Source organism: Geotrypetes seraphini, chromosome 10, assembly GCF_902459505.1.
Source record: "Geotrypetes seraphini chromosome 10, aGeoSer1.1, whole genome shotgun sequence".
Classification (NCBI taxonomy): domain Eukaryota; kingdom Metazoa; phylum Chordata; class Amphibia; order Gymnophiona; family Dermophiidae; genus Geotrypetes; species Geotrypetes seraphini.
In genome coordinates, this window is record NC_047093.1 from 118,596,620 (window position 1) to 118,622,009 (window position 25,390).

Below are 25,390 nucleotides of genomic sequence, written 5' to 3' on the forward strand. Positions count from 1 at the left end.
AAAAGGGTTCAGAGATTTGAGGACAATGGGCATTTCTTTCTCCAGAAAGCCTTTCACTTGCGACTCTTTGGCTGCTTTGTTCAGCTCCTCTTGCTCCGTCTTCGGCTTGCTCCTCTGCTTTTCATATGACTGCACAGCCAGAAATGGCAAGAAGGAAAAAAAGTAACCCAGGACATCTTCCCCCTCAAGCACCCAAGCTCAACCGTCTCCTCACAGAGATGCCAGTGCTGTTATAAATTCCTCAGACTTATAATAAACCTTGGCAGGGACTTATTTCACGTGAAGACTCTCGCCTCACAATTTGCTTGCAAGCAGAGTGTTTCAGGTCAAAAATACCCCGATGTACTTTATTCTTCATATAAATGTTTTTTTCAAATATTAAAGGCTTCAAAAATATTACTTAGCTTTAGCAAAAGCTGTTGCACAAGCCTTTATTTTTCATATAAATGTTTTTCAAATATTAAAGTACATCAGGTTATTTGTGACCTGAAACACTTTCTCCATGACCAATGACAATGCAAGCAAATTATGAGGCGAGAGTCTTCATGTAAAACGCGCCACTACCAAGGTCTTGAGACTTATTATGAACACTACTATTTACTATTTATCATTTCTATAGCTTGCCTGTCCTGAAAATGGTAAATCTCATTTTAAGTGACTGCATATCCCTGGCTTTGTACAGGCTATGGCAGCAGGACTGGGGGGTTTAACAATGAAACGGGGGTGGGGGAGGGGAGGTCTAGGGGGTCTAGATTTTCCTAGAGTAAAATCTGGCAACTATACTGACCGTATCTCTTGGTACTTGAGGATCTTCTTTCTTTTCCTGCATCTTATAAAGTTATGGCTAAGGGCAGACACTTTGCTGATTAATGCCCATCTGGGGGGTTTCTCTTTCACCACTGTGTCGTTTCTTTGCATCCAGCTTTTTACTGGTCAGAATGGTGATGACCCAGGTGATCATAACCTCTTCATTCTCAAAAATTCTCTTAGGGTTGTTGGTCCCCCCAGTGCTTTTCCAGTCCAATGATACCAAAGTTCCCAGCAGATGTGAGATGTTATTTCATTGCATCTCTCGACATTGAAAATTACTACCCTCAGCACCTTGTAGCTGTCTATGAATAGGATAACTGTTTCTAGCAGATACATTTCTGTTTTTCCATTTTCCCACTCCTATATTTGCTGTGATCCGTGTCTCCCATAATCCAGTCCTGGGTTGCAACTTTCCAATTTCTTATCCTTTGGTTTCAGTTTCCCTTTCCTTAAACGGGTCCAGTTTTGATTGATTTATATTTCCCACCCGTTTTTTTAGTCCATGCTACTGGGAGTGATGGTGAAACTGCTCAGGTAGGGGATAAATGGTTCATCCTGTATGCTAGACATTTGCCACAGGAGGGCAGCACTGAGCATTTCTGCAGTACTGATTCCTGAAGCAATGGTGCCCTCCAATGACCACTGACTGGAATAGCATCTGCAAACAAACTAAAGCAAAATGGCAGATTTTGAATAAAAGTGAATGAATGAATCCTTTTTCTTGCCCTTTAAAATTTTTCTCCATCCGTTTGTTAATGAGAAACTAATTTGCGTTCCATAGTTGGGGAAGAGGGTGTTTGCTAAATATGCGATAAGAGTATGAACCTAATCCATTTCTTGAGCTGTTTTCAAATACTGACTCCTTCCGTTCTCAGTCTCAAAGCAAATGAGCAAAAGATGGCAAAACACCAGAAAATACACATGAATCATTAAAAAAGCATTCATTGCAATGGTAGCCTGAAGATGCAATAAGAAGGGCAAACAGAAAGAGCTAGAGGAACAGGAGAAATTGAGAAATAGGATTCCGGATGAAAAAGAGGCACCAAAACGAGAGGAAGAAAGGAACAGAAATCAGGGACTGGCAGCTCCAAAAGGGGATGGCAAGAGGAGTAAATCACAAGGAAAACCAGCAGGGGGGAAAAAACCCCCAGGACTTAAATTGCTTGTATGCAAATGCGAGGAGCCTAAGGACTAAAATGGGAGAACTAGAAATCACATCCAAAAAAGAGGACCTAGACATTATTGGAATCACGGAAACATGGTGGAATGAGGATAACAAAATGGGACATAGTACTGCCAGGGTACAAACTCTATAGAAGAGACAGGACTCACAAGAAGGGTGGAGGAATAGCACTATACATAAAAGATACCATTCACTCAACCAGAGTGGATATGGAAACAAAGGCGAAAGGATTGGAATCATTATGTGTTAAATTACCAGGAAGGAATGGTTTTGACATAAGATTGGAACTGTAGTATCGTCCGCCTGGACAAACAGAAGCAAACAACAAAGAACTGGCAGCAGAATTGAGGCGGGAATGCAAAAATGGGAATGTGATAGTAATGGGGGATTTTACCTACCCTGGGATAGACTGGAGTATTGGAAACTCGAACTGTGCGAGGGAAACAGAATTCCTAGAGGCTGTGAGGGACTGCTTTATGGATCAGCTCGTCAAGGAACCAACGAGAGGAATGCCACTCTCAAACTAATCCTCAATGGGCTAGAGGGACTGGCGAAGGAAATGGAAGTAGTAGGACCACTAGGAAACAGCGATCACAACATGATCCAGTACAAATTAGAAGTAGGAACATTAAGAGGGAAGAGAACCACAGTGTCAACACTAAACTTCAAGAAAGGGAACTATGACGCTATGAGATTAATGGCGAGAAAAAAACCTCAGAAACAGCTCAAGGAAAATAGAAACTGTGGAGCAAGCCTGGTCCCTATTCAAGGGCACGGTGCAAGAAGCACAACTTATGTACATCCCCAGATTTAGAAAAGGGTGCAAAAAACCCCGAACAAAAGACCCAGTATGGATAACAAATGAAGTGAAGAAAGCGATAGGAGACAAGAAAATGGAAAAAGGACCAAACTGGGGAAAACTGGAAGGAACACAGGAAATGCCAAAAAGAATGTCATCGAGTGATTAGGAGAGCGAAAAGGGAATACGAAGAAAGACTAGCCGGGGAGGCAAAAAATTTCAAATATGTTAAAGGGAAGCAACTGGCAAGGGAGGAAGTAGGACCTTTGGATGATGGAGACAGAAAGGGAGTCATAAAGGAGGAAAAAGAGGTAGCTGATAGGTTAAACAAGTTCTTCTCAACAGTCTTCACAAGCGAGGACACATCCAGTGTACCAGAACCCGAAGAGAGGATGTCCTCCAACAGATAGATAGATTGAAAAGCGACAAATCACCAGGCCCGGACGGAATCCACTCAAGGGTACTAAAAGAACTAAGAAATGAAATAGTGGAAATACTCCAACTAGTTTGCAACCTATCCTTGAAAACTGGCGAAGTCCCGGAGGACTGGAAGATAGCAAATGTTACACCTATCTTTAAAAAGGGATCGAGAGGTGACCCGGGAAACTACAGGCCGGTAAGTTTGACATCGGTTCCTGGCAAGATGGTAGAAGCACTGATAAAGGACAGCATTTGTGAGCACATTGAAAGAAATGGACTAATGAAAGAAAGAAATGGACTAATGAAAGAGAGCCAACATGGCTTCTGCAAAGGGAGATCGTGCCTAACAAACTTACTGCACTTCTTTGAGGGGGTAAACAGCCAGATGGACAAAGGGGAACCCATAGACATCATTTATCTCGACTTCCAAAAGGTCTTCGACAAGGTACCCCATGAGCGGCTACTTAGGAAGCTGTGGAACCACGGGGTGGAAGGGGACGTACACAGATGGGTTAAACACTGGTTGGCAGGCAGAAAGCAAAGGGTTGGAGTGAAGGGCCACTACTCGGACTGGAGGAGGGTCACAAGCGGAGTTCCGCAGGGGTCGGTACTCAGACCGCTGCTGTTCAATGTATTTATTAATGACCTAGAAACGGGGACGAAATGTGATGTTATAAAATTTGCGGATGACACTAAACTCTGTAGAAGGGTTAGAACTGTGGAAGAATGTGAGGACCTACAAAGGGATCTGAACAAACTGGAGGAGTAGACAAAAAAATAGCAGATGAGCTTCAATGTCGGGAAATGCAAGGTCATGCATATAGGGAAAAAGAACCCGATGTTCAGCTACCAAATGGGGGATTAGTACTAGAGGGAAGTAACCTTGAAAAAGACTTGGATGTGTTGGTGGACACAACAATGAAGTCAATGGCACAATGTGCAGCAGTCTCAAAGAAGGCAAACAGAATGTTGGGTATTAAGAAGGGTATTACTACCAGAACGAAGGAAGTCATCATGCCGCTGTATCGCGCGATGGTGCGACTGCATCTGGAATACTGCGTCCAATATTGGTCACCGTATCTAAAGAAGGACATGGAGATACTTGAGGGTTCAGAAAAGAGCAACAAGAATGATAAAAGGTATGGAAAACCTTTCATACCTTGAGAGGCTAGAAAGGCAAGGGCTCTTCACCCTGGAAAAGCGGAGACTCAGAGGAGACATGATAGAGACTTACAAGATCATGAAGAGCATGGAGAAGGTGGAAAGGAACAGATTCTTCAGCCTATTGGGAACTACAAGAACAAGGGGGCACTCGGAGAAATTGAAAGGGGACAGGTTTAGAACCAACGCTAAGAAATATTTCTTCACTCAGAGGGTGGTGGACACCTGGAATGCACTTCCGGAAGCTGTGATAGGACAGAGTACATTAAAGGGATTCAAAGAGGGATTGGACAAATTCCTGAGGATACGGGGATTGAGGGATATAGATAGAGGTAGAGATAGGTTCATAAAGGGTATCGATGGAAGAATAATGAGGATTGGAAGGTTTTAGTCAAAGGATCACTTACAGGTCATGGACCTGATGGGTCGCTGCGGGAGCGGACTGCTGGGCGTGATGGACCCCTGGTCTGACCCAGCGGAGGCAATTTCTTATGTTCTTATGTTTTGTTTTTTTTTAATTGTGTAATGAAGCAGGCAGACAGACACCAGGACCACACTGTTATTCAGAGAAGGTCCACCTCGTCTACCACAGTGTACTCTGCTGATCAATGCTTTTTTATTGCTTCCTTAGATTCTGTGCTTGATCCAGGATTTCTTGAATTATGTCACTGCAATCTGCTCCAGAAGTCTTTCTCTGTGAATGTCTGAGATGGACTTCTGGAGCAGGTACTACCAGCAGCTACCTTGAGACTGGGAATCTAAATGGCAGATGATGTTTAACTTGAACAAGTGCAAAGTGATGCATGTGAGCAAGAGGAATCTGAACTATAGCTATGTGATGCTGTTTTCTGTGTTGGAAGTCACTGCCCAGGAATAGGATCTAGGTATTATTGTTGAGGATATGTTGAAACCCTCAAGTTTAGGAATGTTAGAAATTATCAGGAAAGGAATGGAAAACAAAGATGGATATTTTATAATACCCTTGTATTGCTCTAAGGAATGGCCACACCTTGAATATTGTGTGCACTTCTGGTCACTGCTGCACAGGGGGAGGGGAGAAAGGAAATAGGAAAAATTGGGGTGGAAGAGGGAAGTGAGATTTTTTTTTCTCTTTTCATGTACAACAGCGACCCAGTCTTATTTTTGGGGAAACATGGTAGTAATAGTGGTACTTTACTGTGAAAATACAACTCAAGCCAATCCTGTATGTAGTTAAAGACAATACAGAGGTCTGTCGGGTGAACTAAGGAAGCACCCTTTAGTCTAGAACTGGCCCTACCCACATTTGGCCAACTCGGAATGGAAGAACCCTTCTGTGGCAGTGACCCCTCTGGTCTAGAAGGAGAGCCTGTACCCCTCCCACTTGAGAATGAAAGAGCCAGTGTGAGAAGAAACCATTTTTTATTTTGTTCATCACAAAAAGAGATTACAGCTCTGCTGGGGGTAAAACTGTCTAGCTGTCAGATTCATCTAGGGTCACTTCTGCCGCCTTCAGCCTCTTCAGATTGGTCAGGTGGTCTCCCAACCTCTTGATAAGCTCAATTCCCTGCCAAGAAGAGAATGATGTGGACATGGTTCAATCAATGATCTGAAACAAGGTCAAAACAGAGAATTTTGTTTCTGCAGATTTGCACTTCAGTGTTGAATTTTAGTAATCCAGCTGAAGACGAATCGACAATTGAACCAAAAGAGCAAAATGGCCTTTGAGAAAATAGCACCTTACCAACTTAAGTTTAAAATGAATGTTTTTCTACAATTTGTTTATTTGGGGGTTCTAATGTTAAAGAAGAACAGTAGACTCCCACTTAACCAGTACTTAAGCAACCCTCACCCAAACGGCAAAAAAAATTACCAATAAAAAAATTGTCATTCCTGAAGCAGCAGCAGCAGCAGCTGTCCTCAGCTTCAACCTCCCCCCCTAGTCCTGAAGCAGTGGTCCGGAGCTGTGAACCCCCCTCCCCCTAGCCCTCCTCCAGTCCTGAAGCAGCAACATCCTGAGCTGTGGACCTCCCTCAAGCCCCAAAGAAGCAACAGCAGGGGTCCTATGTCATGAAACCCCCCTCCCTCCCTCCTTCAAGCCCCAAAGCAGCAGCAATGGTCCTGTGTCACGACCCCCCCTCCCCTCCCTCCCTCAAGCCCCAAGGTAGCAACAGCAGGGGTCCTATGTCACGAAACCCCCCTCCCTCACTCCCTCCCTCCCTCAAGCCCCAAAGCAGCAGCAGTGGTCCTGTGTCATGAGCACCCTCTCTCTCCTCCCCTCTCTCCCTTCCTTCCTCCAGCTGTGTATATTGTGTATATATGAAAAATGAATGGAAAAAATTGCATTATAATTAGTAAAGGGGATGGGATCTGGGGAAGAGCTTGGGTGGGCCTAGGGAGGTCGGTGGTTGGGGTACTCAGCTGATATTTGTTAGACTTAGGGGGTACTTAGCTTGAAGTAGTTGAGAAACACTTCTATAGGCAATCAACTGGTGCCAGTGCCTCTCCTTCTCTCCAGCCCTCTTCCCTGCTGGCGCCTCAGGGCCCATCTGGAGGGCCTCTGCACAGGCGTGGACATCGACATGATGATGTCACGCATAAGCGTGATGTAAACACGGCAACATCCGCACACTTCTGGGTGCCTCAAACCTTTAGTGTGCTCGGGCTCGAGAAAATTTGAGAGACACTGCTCTAGGGCAGGGGTGGGCAACTCCGTTTCTTGAGGGCCGGAATCCATTCGGGTTTTCAGGATTTCCCCGATGAATATGCATTGAAAGCAGTGCATGCAAATAGGTCTCATGCATAATCATTGAGGAAATCATGAAAAACCGATTGGATTCAGGCCCTCGAGGACCGGAGTTGCTCATGTCTGCTCTAGGGCAGTGGTTCCCAACCCTGTCCTGGAGGACCACTAGGCCAATCGGGTTTTCAGGCTAGCCCTAATGAATATGTATGAGAGAGATTTGCATATAATGGAAGAGATAGGCATGCAAATCTGCTGCATGCATATTCATTAGGGCTAGCCTGAAAACCCGATTGGCCTAGTGGTCCTCCAGGACAGGGTTGGGAACCACTGCTCTAGGGGATCCTTTTACTAAATGTAATGTCGAGAAGCATTATTGGTTATTTTATCTTCTAGTGCAGGGGTAGGGAACTCCGGTCCTCGAGAGCCGTATTCCAGTCGGGTTTTCAGGATTTCCCCAAAGAATATGCATTGAAAGCAGTGCATGCAAATAGATCTCATGCATATTAATTGGGGAAATCCTGAAAACCCGACTGGAATATGGCTCTCGAGGCCCGGAGTTCCCTACCCCTGCTCTAGTGCATGTTAAAAAGGCTTACTGTGGCATCCGGCAGTAAATTTGCTTGTTAATGTGCATACACCGTGAGCTAAAAAATATTTCTTTTTTTTTTCTCTAAAGAAACGTGTTTGTGGGTGGAGACAGAGCATGACAGCACTAATGTGCCAATGGTGAAATTAGTGGGTGGTCATTAGTTTGGAAAATGGGAAAATCTGCCATTTTCCAGTTGGTGGCGTAAGTGACCTTAGCACATGAGAAAGATGCCAGGTGGCGCAATAGAAGAAACTAGCCACAGAGAGGGGGACTCACTAGGTTGTTCAACAATAGGAAGGGGAGGAAAGGGGGAGTGGAGAGAGGGAGGGAAGAGGCACTGGGAAGAGGTGGCCAATCATCAACGTTTGGGGAGGGCCAGAGACAGAATGGCAGGCTTCCCCTTGGCGTGGTCAATTTTTGGGCACCAGGAAGGAAGCAAGAACGCAGCTGAGAGGAGGGAGGTGACCAGCAGAGGGGAGGCCATGATGAGATAACCGAAAGGTGTTGCACCTGCTGGAGAACATAGTAACATAGTAACATAGTAACATAGTAGATGACGGTAGATAAAGACCCGAATGATCCATCCGTCTGCCCAACCTGATTCAATTTAATTTTTAAATTTTTCTTCTTAGTTATTTCTGGGCAAGAATCCAAAGCTTTATCCGGTACTGTGCTTGGATTCCAACTGCCAAAATCTCTGTTAAGACTTACTCCAGCCCATCTACACCCTCCCAGGAATTGAAGCCCTCCCCAGCTCATCCTCCACCAAACGGCCATATACAGACACAGACCGTGCAAGTCTGCCCAGTACTGGCCTTAGTTCAATATTTAATATTATTTTCTGATTCTAGATCCTCTGTGTTCATCCCATGCTTCTTTGAACTCAGTCACAGCTTTACTCTCCACCACTTCTCTGGGGAGTGCATTCCAGGCATCCACTATCCTCTCCGTAAAGTAGAATTGCCTAACATTGCTCTTGAATCTACCACCCCTCAACCTCAAATTATGTCCTCTGGTTTTACCATTTTCCTTTCTCTGGAAAAGATTTTGTTCTACGTTAATACCCTTCAAGTATTTGAATGTCTGAATTATATCTCCCCTGTCTCTCCTTTCCTCTAGGGTATACATATTCAGGGCTTCCAGTCTCTCCTCATACGTCTTCTGGTGCAAGCCTCCTATCATTTTCGTCGCCCTCCTCTAGACCCGCCTCAAGTCTTCTTACGTCCCTCGCCAGATACGGTCTCCAAAACTCAATTTACATGGAAATCAGCTCTAGTCTTCCCTAAACTTAAACAACACAACTCTGATCCCTCTATACCAAATAACTACCGACCCATAGCCAATTTGCCATTTATCTCCAAAATTGCCGAAAAAATTATCCATTCTCAATTATCAGAATTTTTTGATCAAACACATGCTTTACATCCTTATCAGACTGGTTTTTGAACTTCACATTCCACAGAATTATCATTACTTGGTCTAATTACAACCATACAATACTCTCACGATCATTTGAAATCAGTAATATTAATATCCCTTGATTTATCTGCAGCCTTTGACACTATCGATCATTCCCTCCTCTTATCCAGATTAGCTGAATGCAACATTACAGGTCACGCTCTCAAATGGTTCACATCCTATTTTCATCAACGTAACTTTACAGTTCATGCAAAAAGTCAAACTTCTTCTCCGATAACTCAAACTTTTGGAGTTCCTCAAGGCTCTATTTTGTCACCACTACTGTTCAATATCTTCCTTTCCCCTCTTCTTTCTCTCGCCCAATCACTGGGATTCTCAATTTTCGCCTATGCTGACGATATACAGTTACTCTTCCCGATAAATACTTCAAACCCTTTAGAAATAAATGATCTAAATACCAAACTAGATATTGTAAGTGATTGGCTTTTTTCAAACAAACTTTCACTAAACATTGATAAATCTTGTGGTATTCTGCTCCCCATCAAAAAATCTGAAACTTTACCTGGAACTGTTTATATCAAATCCACACCTTTAGCAATGGATACTAAAGTAAAACTATTAGGAGTAATTATCGATAGAGATCTTTCCTTTCATGACCACATAAGCTCAGTAGTAAAAACCTGTTTCTTTAAATTACGCATCATCCGTTCACTCAGTTCTATTCTAAATAATGATTCAATTAACATCCTCATTCATTCCCTAGTCATTTCGCATTTAGATTACTGTAATTCTTTGTTAAATGGATTACCTCAAAAAGAACTTCGACGGTTGCAACTTATACAAAATACTGCAATAAAACTAGTCTACAAAATAGGTAAATTTGAACATGTCACCCCTCTTCTTAAAGAAGCTCATTGGCTCCCAGTCACACATCGCATAACCTACAAAATCTTACTGCTTACCTTCAAAATCAAACAATCTCACTTACCTTTATTCCTCGATAAATTATTAATTCCCCAAAGCTCTCCCCGATCCTTACGATCCACCGATCAAAAACTTCTTTTTATTCCGTCTCTAAAAGAGTCCTACTATACTAGGAAAACTAACTTTGCTATCACTGCTCCAACCTTATGGAATTCTCTCCCTCAATTTCTTCGTGACGAAAATCATCTACAAAAATTCAAAACCAATCTTAAAACTTTTCTATTCCAAGATGCCTTTACCAAATCCTAATCTTTACTTCATCTATTAAATTTTCAACACTCTCACAATTCTCATCTTCCTCATTAGGGCATCTCATAACATCACGCACAATTACCCTCCATGTTCTTTCCCTTCCCACTATATCATTTCTTCTAATATTATGTAACTTTTCCCCTCCCCCCCATTCATCCTCACGGTCGTGTTTGTCTGTATATGTTTAATATGTTTTACACTATTAACTAGTTCTTATTCTTCTATTTTAAAATTTTTATTGTTAACCGGTCAGATATTTGCTTTATGATCGGGATATGAAAAACTAATAAACTTGAAACTTGAAACTTGAATTTGCATTGGTGTTATGCTACTTTGCTTACCGATTCTGTTCCTCCCCGGCGCAGCTCAACAGCGTATCCCCACTCGTGGCAATCAATCCCGGTCAGGGCTGATCCAGGCCATGGTGAAAATGTGGCACGTTCAGTGGTACAGAGGATAGACAGAAGCTTTTGGTGGCTCCATGGGTAAGCAACTATTGTGCTACATCAGGTAACAGAGTTTCCTGGTACTGAGGGTAGGCGGCGGCAGTGCTATGCAGAGGTAGTGGGGTTTCCTGAGGGTGTGTGCCGTTATAGGGCACATATCCTATAGCAAGTGCTTGCCTACCACATGCAGTGGGGGATTTCAAAGCAAAAATAAAGATACAGATAATCAAGTGGGGATGTCACCTTTCCCAGTGGCAGCAAATGAAGCCGAGAGGCAATTGATTAAGTAACACAGCAGGCAGGCCTGGAGGTGTCATTTTCCCGGTGTTAATATTAAGAGCAGTTTTGCTGGCAGCCATTTTAGGCCTGAGGCACAAGTAGTCGTGCATCAGCCATTTTAAATGCCGTTAGCCAGTTCATGTGGGGTTCTCATGCTGTGTGATGGCTCCACATGGTTAGGCTTGCAATTAATGACAGCGATGGTTACATACTGGCATCTATTTGCAATTTGATAAGTAACACCATTTATTTGGCATTCTTCAACCTTATCGTACACATTCTTTAATACAGTGATTTAATCCAGCCAGCAGAAGTATGATTTAAAAAAAAAGTAGGGGTGGGTTTAGTTACTGGTTGGGCAAAATGATTGGTAGGATATATTCATACAGATAATAAATGCAAAGGGACTGGTAACATAACGTGGCACCACAAGGTGGTTGATCTGTGGTTGGAGGAAATGGAGGCAGATAGTTCCTTTAGCCCAAATATCAGGTTTCCATCGGGGGGATAGGACACGGACATCTCAGAAAAGTCAGACACAGAGCGCACTTCTCTTCCCTAGTAATAAAACTTGAGGACAGTTTAATAATGGCCAATGTACGTGGAACCCATGTAGGTTTCGCCACGTTTGCTCCCACTTTGGAGCCCCTCATGCAACAATGCAATGCAGGTCATTCAACGACTGTCAAGCACAACCTGAAAATCACCCCCATATGCTTGAACTTTCTGGCCCCAACACCAATTAACTTAGTGGCAATGCTGCCTTGGTTAGCACGATACCCTAAGCGTGATCAGGAGGAACAACTGCAGAGGGGTTTCTGGCATGATTTTCGGATTCCTGTTAGTGGGCCAATTTGTAAGAACTCCCATATTCCACCTAACTCATGACACATTTTACAGTGGCAAGGGATAAAGTGAATAATGAATGTGTGCTAGGAAGAGTTGCCAGCTTTTTTACGACTTGCCTTGTTGAAGACTTTGTAATTTCCTCACTAGATGTGGTCCCAAAGAGAGAATCAGAATCAATTGATTCATAATTTGTCCTACCCCAAAGAATATTCCATAAATGATGCTATTGACCATCAATTGTGCATAGTCAAGTATGCATCCATTGATCAGGTGGTTGATATAATCAGACAGGCAGGCAAAAGCTGACATTGAGTCGGCCTTTAGATTACTGCCAGTTCATCCAGGATCATTTTGCCTGCTTGGCTTCATGTTGAATGATGTATTTCACTATGACAAGTGCTTGCCCATGGGATGCTTCATATCCTGTTGGTGCTTCAAGCAATTCAGCTCTTTCATACACGGGGGTAGAACAGGTGGCAAGGTTCTTGTTTGTTATCCATTACTTTGATGATTTCCTATTCATTGGCAAGAGCTTTAGAGAATGTGCCCACGCATTGGGATCCTTTTAACGAGTGGTCAAGAGACTCAGAATACCCCTTGTACCTGAGAAAACTGTAGGCCCCATTCACTGCTTGACCTTCTTGGATATTGAGTTGGATCCTGCAAGACAGGTATTTAGGCTACCCATTGGATAAACTAGCTAGGTTCCACGCAGAAATGCAGAAGTTTGGACAGGCAAGGAAAGCTACACTGAAACAGTTTCAGTCCCTTTTGGGCCTTTTGCTCTTTGCGGTGTGTATTATCCATACGAGCAGGATCTTTTCATTATGGCTAGCCCTAGCAACCGCCAGTGGAAAAAGAGGTCCCCACTTTATTAGGATGACACTGCCTTTGTAAGCTGAGAGGTTGTATGTTTACCCTTTTACTAAGGCAATTATCATGGGCCAGTGTGTTAACCATAACAAAGTCCTTTAAATATCTGTGGGCTTCGGTGCTGTTGCCACACGGAACTCGTTAATGCTGGTTAGTAAAAAGAGGCCTCAATGAAAGTTAAATGGTGGGGCTGAGAAATATTAGGATAGTGCATCAAAACAGAAGACAGAAAGAGTAGTAATTAGGAACTGACCAACAAGGAGGAAAGAGATGCTCTGGCTTTATGATTTAGCTTGACTTTAAAGCAGGGGTGTCCAACCTTTTTGCTTCCCTGGGCCGCATTGGCTGAAAAAAATGTTTCTGGGGCAGTGCAAGCGCTGCAGCAAGACAGAGGAGGGAGCCGGCAAGACGGTAAACACCCAGGGGCAGCAGAGGAAAACACTGCATCGCCCTTGATGGGGGCTGCACACAATACTTCACGGGGCCACATGCGGTCCTCGGGCCACAGGTTGGACACCCCTGCTTTAAAGAAATGACTAGTAAAAACACCACTTATTCCTCCAAAGATAGCAACACCTTCAACTATCTTGGTATACCCTCATGCATATATATTATTATACCGTTCTAAAGGATCCTCAGCGGCACCACTGAGGGCTCAATTCAATCTCATTGCCCTAAGCTTTACGTGTCAAATCTTCATCGGGTCCTAACTTAACTTAAATATATCATTTTTATATGTCATTTTTTACTTATGTTTTGATTTGATCTATTTTTCAAAAAGCAACACTTAGCTTAGTAACTTGTGGTCTCTGGCCCAGGGATTGTCATACCGACATGTTTCGCTATTAGCTTTATCAAGGAACTTCCCCTGGAGAACAACAAAAGTATATATTAAGTAGTGTACATTATTATAGCCCTCTAAGTGCCCCAAGTATATTTAAAAGACACAAAAATAGCAATACGTTTTTTACCAGATATTCAATTGCCAGCAACCCGACCACTGTACCTAAAGAGATGGCGGCGGCGTTCTAAACTGCAGTTAAATAATGCCGAGCCCGAGTACACTGTACACCCGTGATTACGTGGCAACAGCGTCACGAGCCGGCCTGCCGGTTTTAAAGAGATAGTAACACTTTTACTGGAATAGTCAATTCTGTATTATAGGAGCCTCCCACCCAGATGGTTAGATCAAGGAACTCCACTCCAATTCTGCATTCAAACCAAGAGGACTCACTGTGTTTAAGGAATATATCCATCTCTGTTCTCTATAATTCAGTAATTCATCATAGTTACCCACCTCCCTCCCCATCTCCACCTTATCAATAACTCTCCAGCGGACTTGATCAATAGAATGCTGACTGTTTACAAAGTGTTCCACCAGAGGGGCCTGCATAACTTTATTTTTGAGCCGTGATTTATGCTCATTCAATCTTATGCATATGGGCCGTGAAGTCCGGCCCACATATACAAGATTGCACGGGCACATTATAATATATACCACCCCAATCGACTGGCAATTAGTATCTGAAAAAGATTTAACCACTTTTCCTGTTTGGGGATCAGTCCAATAAGATCCCGTGATAGTAGTGGCGCACCATTGGCAATGGCCACATTCCCTGTGGCTTCCCACAGTGTACTCTTTAAAGTTACCCAATTTTTGTTGAATTAATGTTTGGCCTATAGTTTTACTTCTTTTAAAGGCAAACATGGGAGGTACACTAAAAATATGATGTATTTGAAGGATGTGCCAAAATTTCTTTATTTGGAATATCAATTCTTTAGCTGCCATCGAGAATGGGAGGACACAAATTAATTTATCTGGTTCCTCCTCATGATGTTTTTCAAGGAGGAGGAGGTCCCTGTTCGCATATTTTGCCCTAGTGTATGCCTGCTTAATTGCCTTAGTGGGATAACCTCTCTCTGTAAAGCGTTCTTCCAGCTCTCTTGCTGCAATTCTAAAATCGGGCTCGGCATTATTTAACTGCAGTTTAGAACGCCGCCGCCATCTCTTTAGGTAGAGTGGTCGGGTTGCTGGCGATTGAATATCTGGTAAAAAACGTATTGCTATTTTTGTGTCTTTTAAATATACTTGGGGCACTTAGAGGGCTATAATAATGTACACTACTTAATATATACTTTTGTTGTTCTCCAGGGGAAGTTCCTTGATAAAGCTAATAGCGAAACATGTCGGTATGACAATCCCTGGGCCAGAGACCACAAGTTACTAAGCTAAGTGTTGCTTTTTGAAAAATAGATCAAATCAAAACATAAGTAAAAAATGACATATAAAAAGGACCCGATGAAGATTTGACACGTAAAGCTTAGGGCAATGAGATTGAATTGAGCCCTCAGTGGTGCCGCTGAGGATCCTTTAGAACGGTATAATAATATATATGCATGAGGGTATACCAAGATAGTTGAAGGTGTTGCTATCTTTGGAGGAATAAGTCATTGATTTCAATCCCTTGTGAAAAGTGACTGTTGTGCTATTGTGAAGATTCTATTAGCATTATGGCACAAGAAGATCAAGATACTCTGAAGAGCAGTTCCAGCATATTTTGTTAAGGCCTGCTCTACTGGATGATATAGAGGAGCATTCCGCCCAGACTTCATGGTTAGACCTGGAACAGTTGCATAAACGACTTATTAGGGCTGAGCTGCATGGCAGCACCATGGTTCAATACCTGAAGAATAGCATGATCCCTCGTGGATTACGCATTTTGAAGGAACCTAAGATTACCACATCTGATCGAACCTTTATGGATAAGTGGACAGCTATTTTAAATAGATGTTCACGGGACTTGATGATACTTTTGGTAGAAACCACGGCTGATATTGAGCTGGAACTTAGATCCAAAACTGTCTCCCTGGAACTCCAAATGAAAGAAAATATGGTTTTGAGTGAGTTTGAGAAACAGCGCAATGAGTTTGAAGACTCATTGGTTCAATTTAAAGACTCAATAAAACAGACCAAGATTAGAAAATGGAAAAGAGACGAGAAGGATTACCAAATGGGGCGAGTGTACACATGGAACAAGAAAACATCTGCTATCCCCATAAAAAAGAAAGTGGCGTTTAACACCTCATCGGAAGAATCGGATGCCGCCAGCGGTGAGTCTACGGACCCTCCTTCCACAAAGAGTTCGGGGGACGAGGGGCGGTCCGCGAGAGGCGGACGCACCAGGGGAAGATCCAGAGGAGCCCCTCGGAATCGGGGCAAGCTCCAGCCCAACGGAAAAACAAAATAGAATCTACAGTGGTGAACATCTCTAAAGTCAGCCTGTCCAAGGAACAATTAGAAGTGTTGGAATTAGGCCTAGGTTTTGCCATCTGCCAACACCCGGATTTTTTTCAACTGAAGATCTTTTTTCATAAATTTTTGAGGAAAGTACAGCTAAAAATATTTTTTCAGGATTCTGACTGGACTAATGTTGAGAATGACGATTCCATAGTCACTGTAGCCTCTAGATGGTGCCCTCCTGGTCCAATGGACCCCGCGGTGGAAGTATTTCGAACTTTAGTATTAGCAGGGATTTCAGAGTTTGAGAAATCCTTTAAACATCAGCGGATGGTATATAATTTAACTTATGACCAACATAAAGGCCTTATGCAGCTTAAAGATAGGAGGGACATTATGATTTTGAAAGCTGATAAAGGAGGGGCTACCGTGATTTTGGATAGAGAATACTATTTGAATGAGGCTATGCGCCAACTATCTGATCCCATTGCTTACCGTGTAATTCATGAAAATCCTGAAGTAAAATTGATGAAGGAGATTTTTGATTGGATTACGCTTCATTATGAAAATAAAATGCTGACTAAAAAGGAATATACCTTTTTATTAGAAAAGTATCCACGTACTCCTAACATCTATTTCGTCCCTAAAATACATAAGAACATTAAAGCTCCCCCAGGGAGACCTATAGTGAACACTATAGGTTCCCTATTGGAGCCTTTATCTAAGTTTTTAGATGTTTTCTTATCCAACAAAGCTTTGATGATTCCATCTCATCTGAAAGACACTTCTCATTTTCTACGAATCCTTTCTCAAAATCTGGATGTAGGCCCTCGGACGATGTTGGTCACCCTTGATGTAGTGTCTTTATACACTAGGATCCCACAATCTGAAGCTTTATCCGTTATTAAGGAAATCTTAGAGGATAGAGACCCTAATCCGAGGATCAGCACTGAATTTTTATATCAGCTAGCCCGTTGGGTGATTGAAAATAGTTATTTTGCTTTTGAGGATAATTATTACCAGCAGATTCAGGGGGTGGCTATGGGTGCCACGCTGGCCCCGTCAGTAGCCACATTGTACATGGGACGATTTGAAAGTACAGTAATCTACCCTTCCCCGTATTTCGATAAGATCAGCCTGTGGAAGAGGTTTTTAGACGATATATTTTTTCTATGGGAAGGCACGGAGAATGAATTACTCCAGTTTTTTGAATGGATTAACACGAGGGATCTTAACTTGCAATTCACTCCCACATTTAGTTTGGAGAAGATCGAATTCCTGGATATACTAATTACTAAGAAAGACCTCCAGTTGAAAACCCAATTATACAGAAAATCGGTTGCACGCAACATCCTCTTACACTTTAGTAGCTACCATCCTTACCATCTCAAATTTAATCTGCCTGTCAGTCAATTTTTAAGAGCTCGTAGGATCTCTTCAGAAGATCAAGATTTTAGAATTGCAGCAAGAGAGCTGGAAGAACGCTTTACAGAGAGAGGTTATCCCACTAAGGCAATTAAGCAGGCATACACTAGGGCAAAATATGCGAACAGGGACCTCCTCCTCCTTGAAAAACATCATGAGGAGGAACCAGATAAATTAATTTGTGTCCTCCCATTCTCGATGGCAGCTAAAGAATTGATATTCCAAATAAAGAAATTTTGGCACATCCTTCAAATACATCATATTTTTAGTGTACCTCCCATGTTTGCCTTTAAAAGAAGTAAAACTATAGGCCAAACATTAATTCAACAAAAATTGGGTAACTTTAAAGAGTACACTGTGGGAAGCCACAGGGAATGTGGCCATTGCCAATGGTGCGCCACTACTATCACGGGATCTTATTGGACTGATCCCCAAACAGGAAAAGTGGTTAAATCTTTTTCAGATACTAATTGCCAGTCGATTGGGGTGGTATATATTATAATGTGCCCGTGCAATCTTGTATATGTGGGCCGGACTTCACGGCCCATATGCATAAGATTGAATGAGCATAAATCACGGCTCAAAAATAAAGTTATGCAGGCCCCTCTGGTGGAACACTTTGTAAACAGTCAGCATTCTATTGATCAAGTCCGCTGGAGAGTTATTGATAAGGTGGAGATGGGGAGGGAGGTGGGTAACTATGATGAATTACTGAATTATAGAGAACAGAGATGGATATATTCCTTAAACACAGTGAGTCCTCTTGGTTTGAATGCAGAATTGGAGTGGAGTTCCTTGATCTAACCATCTGGGTGGGAGGCTCCTATAATACAGAATTGACTATTCCAGTAAAAGTGTTACTATCTCTTTAAAACCGGCAGGCCGGCTCGTGACGCTGTTGCCACGTAATCACGGGTGTACAGTGTACTCGGGCTCGGCATTATTTAACTGCAGTTTAGAACGCCGCCGCCATCTCTTTAGGTAGAGTGGTCGGGTTGCTGGTGATTGAATATCTGGTAAAAAACGTATTGCTATTTTTGTGTCTTTTAAATATACTTGGGGCACTTAGAGGGCTATAATAATGTACACTACTTAATATATACTTTTGTTGTTCTCCAGGGGAAGTTCCTTGATAAAGCTAATAGCGAAACATGTCGGTATGACAATCCCTGGGCCAGAGACCACAAGTTACTAAGCTAAGTGTTGCTTTTTGAAAAATAGATCAAATCAAAACATAAGTAAAAAATGACATATAAAAATGATATATTTAAGTTAAGTTAGGACCCGATGAAGATTTGACACGTAAAGCTTAGGGCAATGAGATTGAATTGAGCCCTAAGTGGTGCCGCTGAGGATCCTTTAGAACGATATAATAATATATATGCATGAGGGTATACCAAGATAGTTGAAGGTGTTGCTATCTTTGGAGGAATAAGTCATTGATTTCAATCCCTTGTGAAAAGTGACTGTTGTGCTATTGTGAAGATAGTAAAAACACCAAACATATGCTACAGCTAATTACGTTTGATCCCAGGTGATATTAAACGGATGCTATTATTTGTAAGTTGAAAGAATATCTTTGCATAGGCATAGTATGCAGACTTATATCTTTATGATTAATTCCTCACTTTCACACTCCCATGGAAGATAAAATGAGGCCCAGTCTTAACTGTATGACAGCACATGGTCAACCTGTTTTTCAGGGAGAAATCGAACCTTATATATTAACTAGTGTTTTAGCCCGTTACATTAACGGGTGCTAGAGTAGATGTCTGTCTGTCTTTTTTAAAAAAAAATTTGTCTCTCTCTCCTTGGACGCTGTCATTCTTTCTGTCTGTGTCTTTCCCTGGCCCCCTGTCTATCTATCTTTATTTCTAACTCTATCCTCTTCCCTCAATCCTGTATGTAGCCTTTTTTCTTTCTCCTCCCCACTTCCTTCCAACATCTGCTCCCCCTGTCCTCCACACTTCCATTCAGTGTGTCTCCCTCTCTCTACCCCTTCCATCTACTGTTCACCCTCTGTCTTGCCCCTCTCTTCTCTTTCCATCCAGTGTCCGCCCTCTCTCTCTCTCTCTCTGTTCCATATGGCCTCTCTCCATCTCCTCCTTCCTTTTCCCTTGGTCTGGCATACCTTCCTCCTTCTCTCCAAGCCATTCAGTCCCCCCTCTGCTCCCTTTCCTCATTTAACTACTTCATTGGGCAGCAGCAGCATTCACAATTCATTGCTTTTGCTGGCTTCAGGTCTTCCTCTCTGGCCGGTCCTGTCTTCATGAAAACAGGAAATAGGCAGGACCGGCCAGAGAGGAAGACCTGAAGCCAGCAACAGCAGCGAATTGTAAACGCTGCTGCTGCCTGATGCACCCAAGGCAGACGCTTCTCTCCCCTCCCAGCCCAACCCCCGCTGACTCTGCGACCCTCCCAGCAAGATGACTTTAATACCAAACCTCCCTCCAGCATTGGCAAGCCGCAGCACGCTAAACAGGCTGCTTCGCGGCAGAGGGACTCAACTGCAGGAGAAAGCCTGAAGCAGCCTGTTTAGCGTGCTGCGGCTGCCAATGCTGGAGGGAGGTTTGCGCCGGTATGTGCAGAAGCGGTATGTCCCTCCCCTTCCAGTACGCGTGCAGCACATTGCGCGGCGCATCCTCCCACGATCCTGGTTCGGCCACTGCGCTCCAGTGCGGGTTCTAACCGCCCATCCGCTCTCCTGCCTGCCACGGACCTACGGATCACGGAAGCACGCAGGCAGGAGTGCGCATGCGCGGCTAGCGTTTTATTATATAGGATGCAAACAAAGGCTTTCTTAGGCTTGATAGTTTTTCTGTTTCTTGATTTACTACCTACTTCCCCGTAGGCATGGTTTTCAGATTTTTATTTTGCAAGGCTGAGATCTTTTGGAAGTAAATCATTCTAGCCATTGGTTCTGTGGTAGATGGCAAAGGATAATAATAACACTACATACAACTCCCTTCTACTCAAAAACACACTCCAAAGAAAAAGAGGGTAAAGTGGAAATGAGTGACAGAATCCCTCCTAGTGCAAAGGCTTCAAAAACCGATGTGAAGGAATATAAAGGAAAAAGTGTCAGAGCTCCCCCCCCCCCCACATACACCTACTTGAGTGAAACAAGTGTGGGAAAAATCTCCAGGAGTAAATCTCATCATAGGCATAAAAATCCTTTCACATTGTGAGAAGTTACAAGCTTTAAGCAATGCAGAGAAAGCACAGATTTAATCCTTGAGCACTCTCAGTTGCATACTAGCTTCACTCAAATAATCATGAAGAAAAAGCATGTATACTTATCCCATGCAACGGTAAGTATGTGAGCAAGTGTCACATCGACGCGGTGCTCAGTGTTTCACCAGAAACGGCTGCTTCAGGATGTGCTGGCTCCTGTGAACAGTGCAAAAGCCCAGCTCAAAGACTGTGACAGCAAGAAAATAAAAAAAACTCCAATAAAAACAAACATCTTTCTTGCTGCTGGCATACCCAACCACTTGAAACTCCTCTGTTCCTATGTGGCCTCCCAAACATGGCCGCGGCAAACCTCACCAGATCACCAAACCTGACATCAGCGAGAACTAGCCAATGGCAGTGAAAGTCAAATAAGCCCTGCCTTGAAACAGAAACGGGGAGGGAATTCGAAAATGCACTACATATGGGTAGAAAAACTGTCCCCCTTAAAATTATCACATTTGATTCCAATCCATCCGAACATTAACGCCTATGGGTTCTTCACTGTTGAGAGTATGGATCCAAAATAATAATATGTTTCTTTGATGAGTAAAAGAATCTTCAAAAGCTGGATCCTCCTTCAGCAGATCCCAATGACGTCTCACCACTTCCACAATCTTCCTAGTAATAAGTGCAAATTGTAAAACACACGTAAGGGTTTGCTTATCTTGTTCCCATTGATTCTGAACAAAGGATAGTAGTTAAACAGATGCTTTCAAAGAAATGGATTCTAGACAGGTAGATGAGAGGGATAAAGCAAAATGGAAAAGAATGAAGGTTAGACAAAGTCACCATCAAAAAGATATAAAAAGGATGAAATCAGTCCAGACAAAGGCGACTAAAATGGTGCATGGTCTTAGTCATAAGATGTATAAGCACAGATTTAAAGATCTCAATAGGTCTACTTTGGAGGAAAGGCAATAACAAGGAGATATGTTGGAGATGTTTAAATACCTAAATAAAAGTGCATTAGTCAAGTCTCTTTCATCTAAAAGGAAGCTCTGGAATGAAAGGGCATAGGATGCAGTTAAGAGGTGATAGGCTCAGGAGTAATCTAAGGAAATACAGAAAGGGTGGTAGATGCATAGAACAGTCATTCCTGGAAGATGTGGTAGAGACAGAGACTGTATCTGAATTCAAGAATGCCTGGGATAGGCCCGTGGGATCTCTTACAGAGAGGAAGAGATAATGGTTACTGTGGATGGGCAGACTGGATGGTCCATTTGGCTTTTATTTGCCATCATATTTCTATATGGAGAGAGATGACAACCAAGCAAATAACTCACAATCACTTTTCATCTAGACACCATCAGTGAAACATCAACTTGGTGTTTCTACATGATTTACAGCAGCTCTAAATACCACAGTTTAAAATGTGCTACTATATGCATTATCATGTATTATAAAATTGTATGTTCCTCAGCTTTATACACAGGGATATCTAGGCACAGCCAGTACACCCAAAGATAAGTCAAAACCTTTCCAAAATGACAGCTTGCCATGGATGCCATTTACTTATGTAAATATTGATATTTTCATCTGTAAATTAGGAATAATACTTCTAAAATAATCATCCTTCTGTATTTTTCAACCAGTGTTCCATAAGCATCCTTAACCGGTTCTATACAATTTGACAATATATTACAATAGTGTGCATTTATCCAAAATAGTTGAATGCATGATGGATTCTCCTTTGATAAAATAACAACTGCCTATTTTAATTCAATTGACATGAGTGATTTATAAAGTAGCAAATTTGTGAGGCAATCAAATGGAGTCAATGTTTGCTTTTCATGTTAGTTATGGAGGTTGAGTGTCCACTTATTTTCAGCACTGCTGTCCTCAGAATAGCAGTGCTGAATATATGCAATGATGATGATCATATTCTGCTCTAGCAAGGAGCAGATCAATATACTTTGTGATTACCCTAAAATACATACAAAGTATAACATGGGCTCTTGTGTCTTCATATCAAAAATCAAGACGAGGCTTTGGGAATCATCCTTAATTCAAAAAATGCAGAGCAACTTTTGTTTCTGGCTCTAAGAGTGGCTAAAACAACCAGGATCTCCCAAGACTAGAGGTATTGCTTTTCTAATTTTTCTGGAAATTGGGTCTGCCTATGGTGGGAACATACTTTTGACATACGATTTAACTGGATGCAGATCATTTCAGCAATAAGTGGAATATAAATCTTGTCTTTGGTTCTTTAGCATACTCTATGATGTATTGTGTTTCATTCTGGAATGTGAGTTGTAGGTTCTAGATTGAGACATTGAATATAAAGATTCTGCATTGGTTGCTACGGTTGTTTACTACTGAGTTATTCTCAACTGAGACGCTGTTAGGAGTTTGGAGATGGCATACGTCTTGAGATCAGTGGTTAACTCTGTGCGTTTGTTGCATTCTAGAGTAAGTTAATATCTTCTGATGTATTTTATGGGAGCCTTACTCTTCACATTAGCAAGTGCTTTGCAGAGGTTTCAATGCTTTTGATAAAGTTAAGTCCCAGGTCTGGAGCTACTCTGAAGTGGCTGTTTCTCGTATCCATTTGAAACTAACTTATACGCAAGTCACCACAAAGCTGTTGATAGCTTGAAAACAATGATAACGTGAATATTTTGATAAAAGAGCTGTAGATTCTACACTGAGGAACTGACAACTATAGTTTGTTGCCTTTAACTCCAGTAATTTGTTCTTTAAGAAATTATAAAGTAAAATATCTATCCTAATATCTGTGCTTGCTTTTCCAATAAACTTGCAATTCTTTGAGATTTATATTATCTCAAATTTGTGTAAATCTTGATAAAAAAATTGTTTTAGCCATGCTGATGTCATGTTAGAAGCACTTGTGGTCCATTTTGTAAGGAGTTTCTGTTATTACAACATTCACCTAGAAAATAATATCTTTGATTTTTATTTTAAAAATATGTATGTTAACCTGTAACCGTTCGAGCTTCTTAGGGAGAATAGAATAGAAAATGAATTAATTACTTATGTAAGTTTTAGGGACAGTTTGAAAGTGCTGAGCCTCAGGGTATCTGAGATGCAGAGCCAGTTATGCATACCTCTGCATAGACATGCATTGGCTTCTTGCTTCTTTGGTTTTGGAAGAGGGTATTCTTTATGGGAATAGTTTTAGAAATCTTTTTTCCACTCATAAAGCCTGTTTTAGACACACTGAAAAGCAAGATCCCCAGCTCTGCCCATCCTTGAGGTTCCAACTTAATGCCATTTGATTTCCATCTCTTTTGAAAGTGAAGTGACATCTTTATGGGCATTTTATTCAGCTTAAAATTACTGTTAGCAACCGAAGAGACAAGATATACAGTAGTGATGGCTTTCAAAATCTTGCTCTTCGTTGACAGAAATGTGTGGCAAATGCTAACATCTATATAGAAAAGTAAATATATGTAATAAAAGAGTATGTTTCAAATATTATTTTGGGATTTTATTTTTAATTTATTACAATATCTTCATTTAAACAAATGTTATGGAGATAGAACCATTACTTTTCATTTAACCTGTGTAAAAATAATCATGTGGTCAATATTTAAGGTGATTTAAACAGTTCCTGGCCAGTTAAATGGCTTGTAGGTGGCTAACTGAGAATATTCAACAGCACTTAACTGGATAATGCCCCTGAAAATGCAAATTTAGCAGCCACCTGACTCTTTTTCTTCTTTCCAGCTGTCTACTATCCTCAATAGTAGTGCAGGAGGAGTCCAGAAGGAGGTCCAGCAGGAGATCACCAACAATTCTGCAGACCAGGAAGAGATCAAAAACACCTCTGTAGACCAATCACAGCATGGTGTGGCTGAAGGATCAAGCCAGTCACTTACCATCCGAGAGGTAAAATCTTGGTGTAAACTGCTCATTAAACCATGTTAAAATGTTTTTCAGTGTCACACCTCTCCCTCCATCACTATGTCCAACATTCTTTCCCCTTGCATCCCCTTCAATCTGTCCCTCTGTTCCCTGTTCCCTTTCCACCACCATATCCAACATTTCTCCCTCTCATCCTTCTCTTCCCCATGTATCTCTACTTCACTCTGCTCTCTCTCTCTCTATGCCCAATTTTCCTCTTTCTTCCTTTCCCCATGTGCACCATCTTTCCCTTTCACTTACACACTCAGCCCCAACAATTCTCCCTTTCTATCCCCTCCCTTGTGTCCCAAGGTCATGCCTCCTCCCTTCCTTCTGTGTCCTGAATTTGTCCCCCTCCCTGCCTTCCAACCTTTGTCCCAAATCCATGTTCCTCTCATGTTCCAATGTGCTCCTCCTCCCCCCTCTATTCTCCCTTTGTCCCATGTTATCCCTTCTCTCCCTTAATTGATCAGAGCCATCCAGCTGGGCATGCACCCCTCTGCCGAAACCAGATTAGTTTCAGGAACAGGAAGATATGACAGAGATGTTTAAATACCCATGTGGAATAAATGCGCATGAGTCAAGTCTCTTTCATCTGAAAGGAAGCTCTGGAATGAGGGGGCATAGGATAAAGTTAAGAGGTGATAGGCACAGGAATAATCTAAGGAAATACAGAAAGGGTGGTAGATGCATAGAACAGTCATCTCCTTGAAGATGTGGTAGAGACAGAGACTGTATCTGAATTCAAGAATGCCTGGGATAGGCCCATGGGATCTCTTACAGAGAGAAAGAGATAATGGTTACTGTGGATGGGCAGACTGGATGGTCCATTTGGCCTTT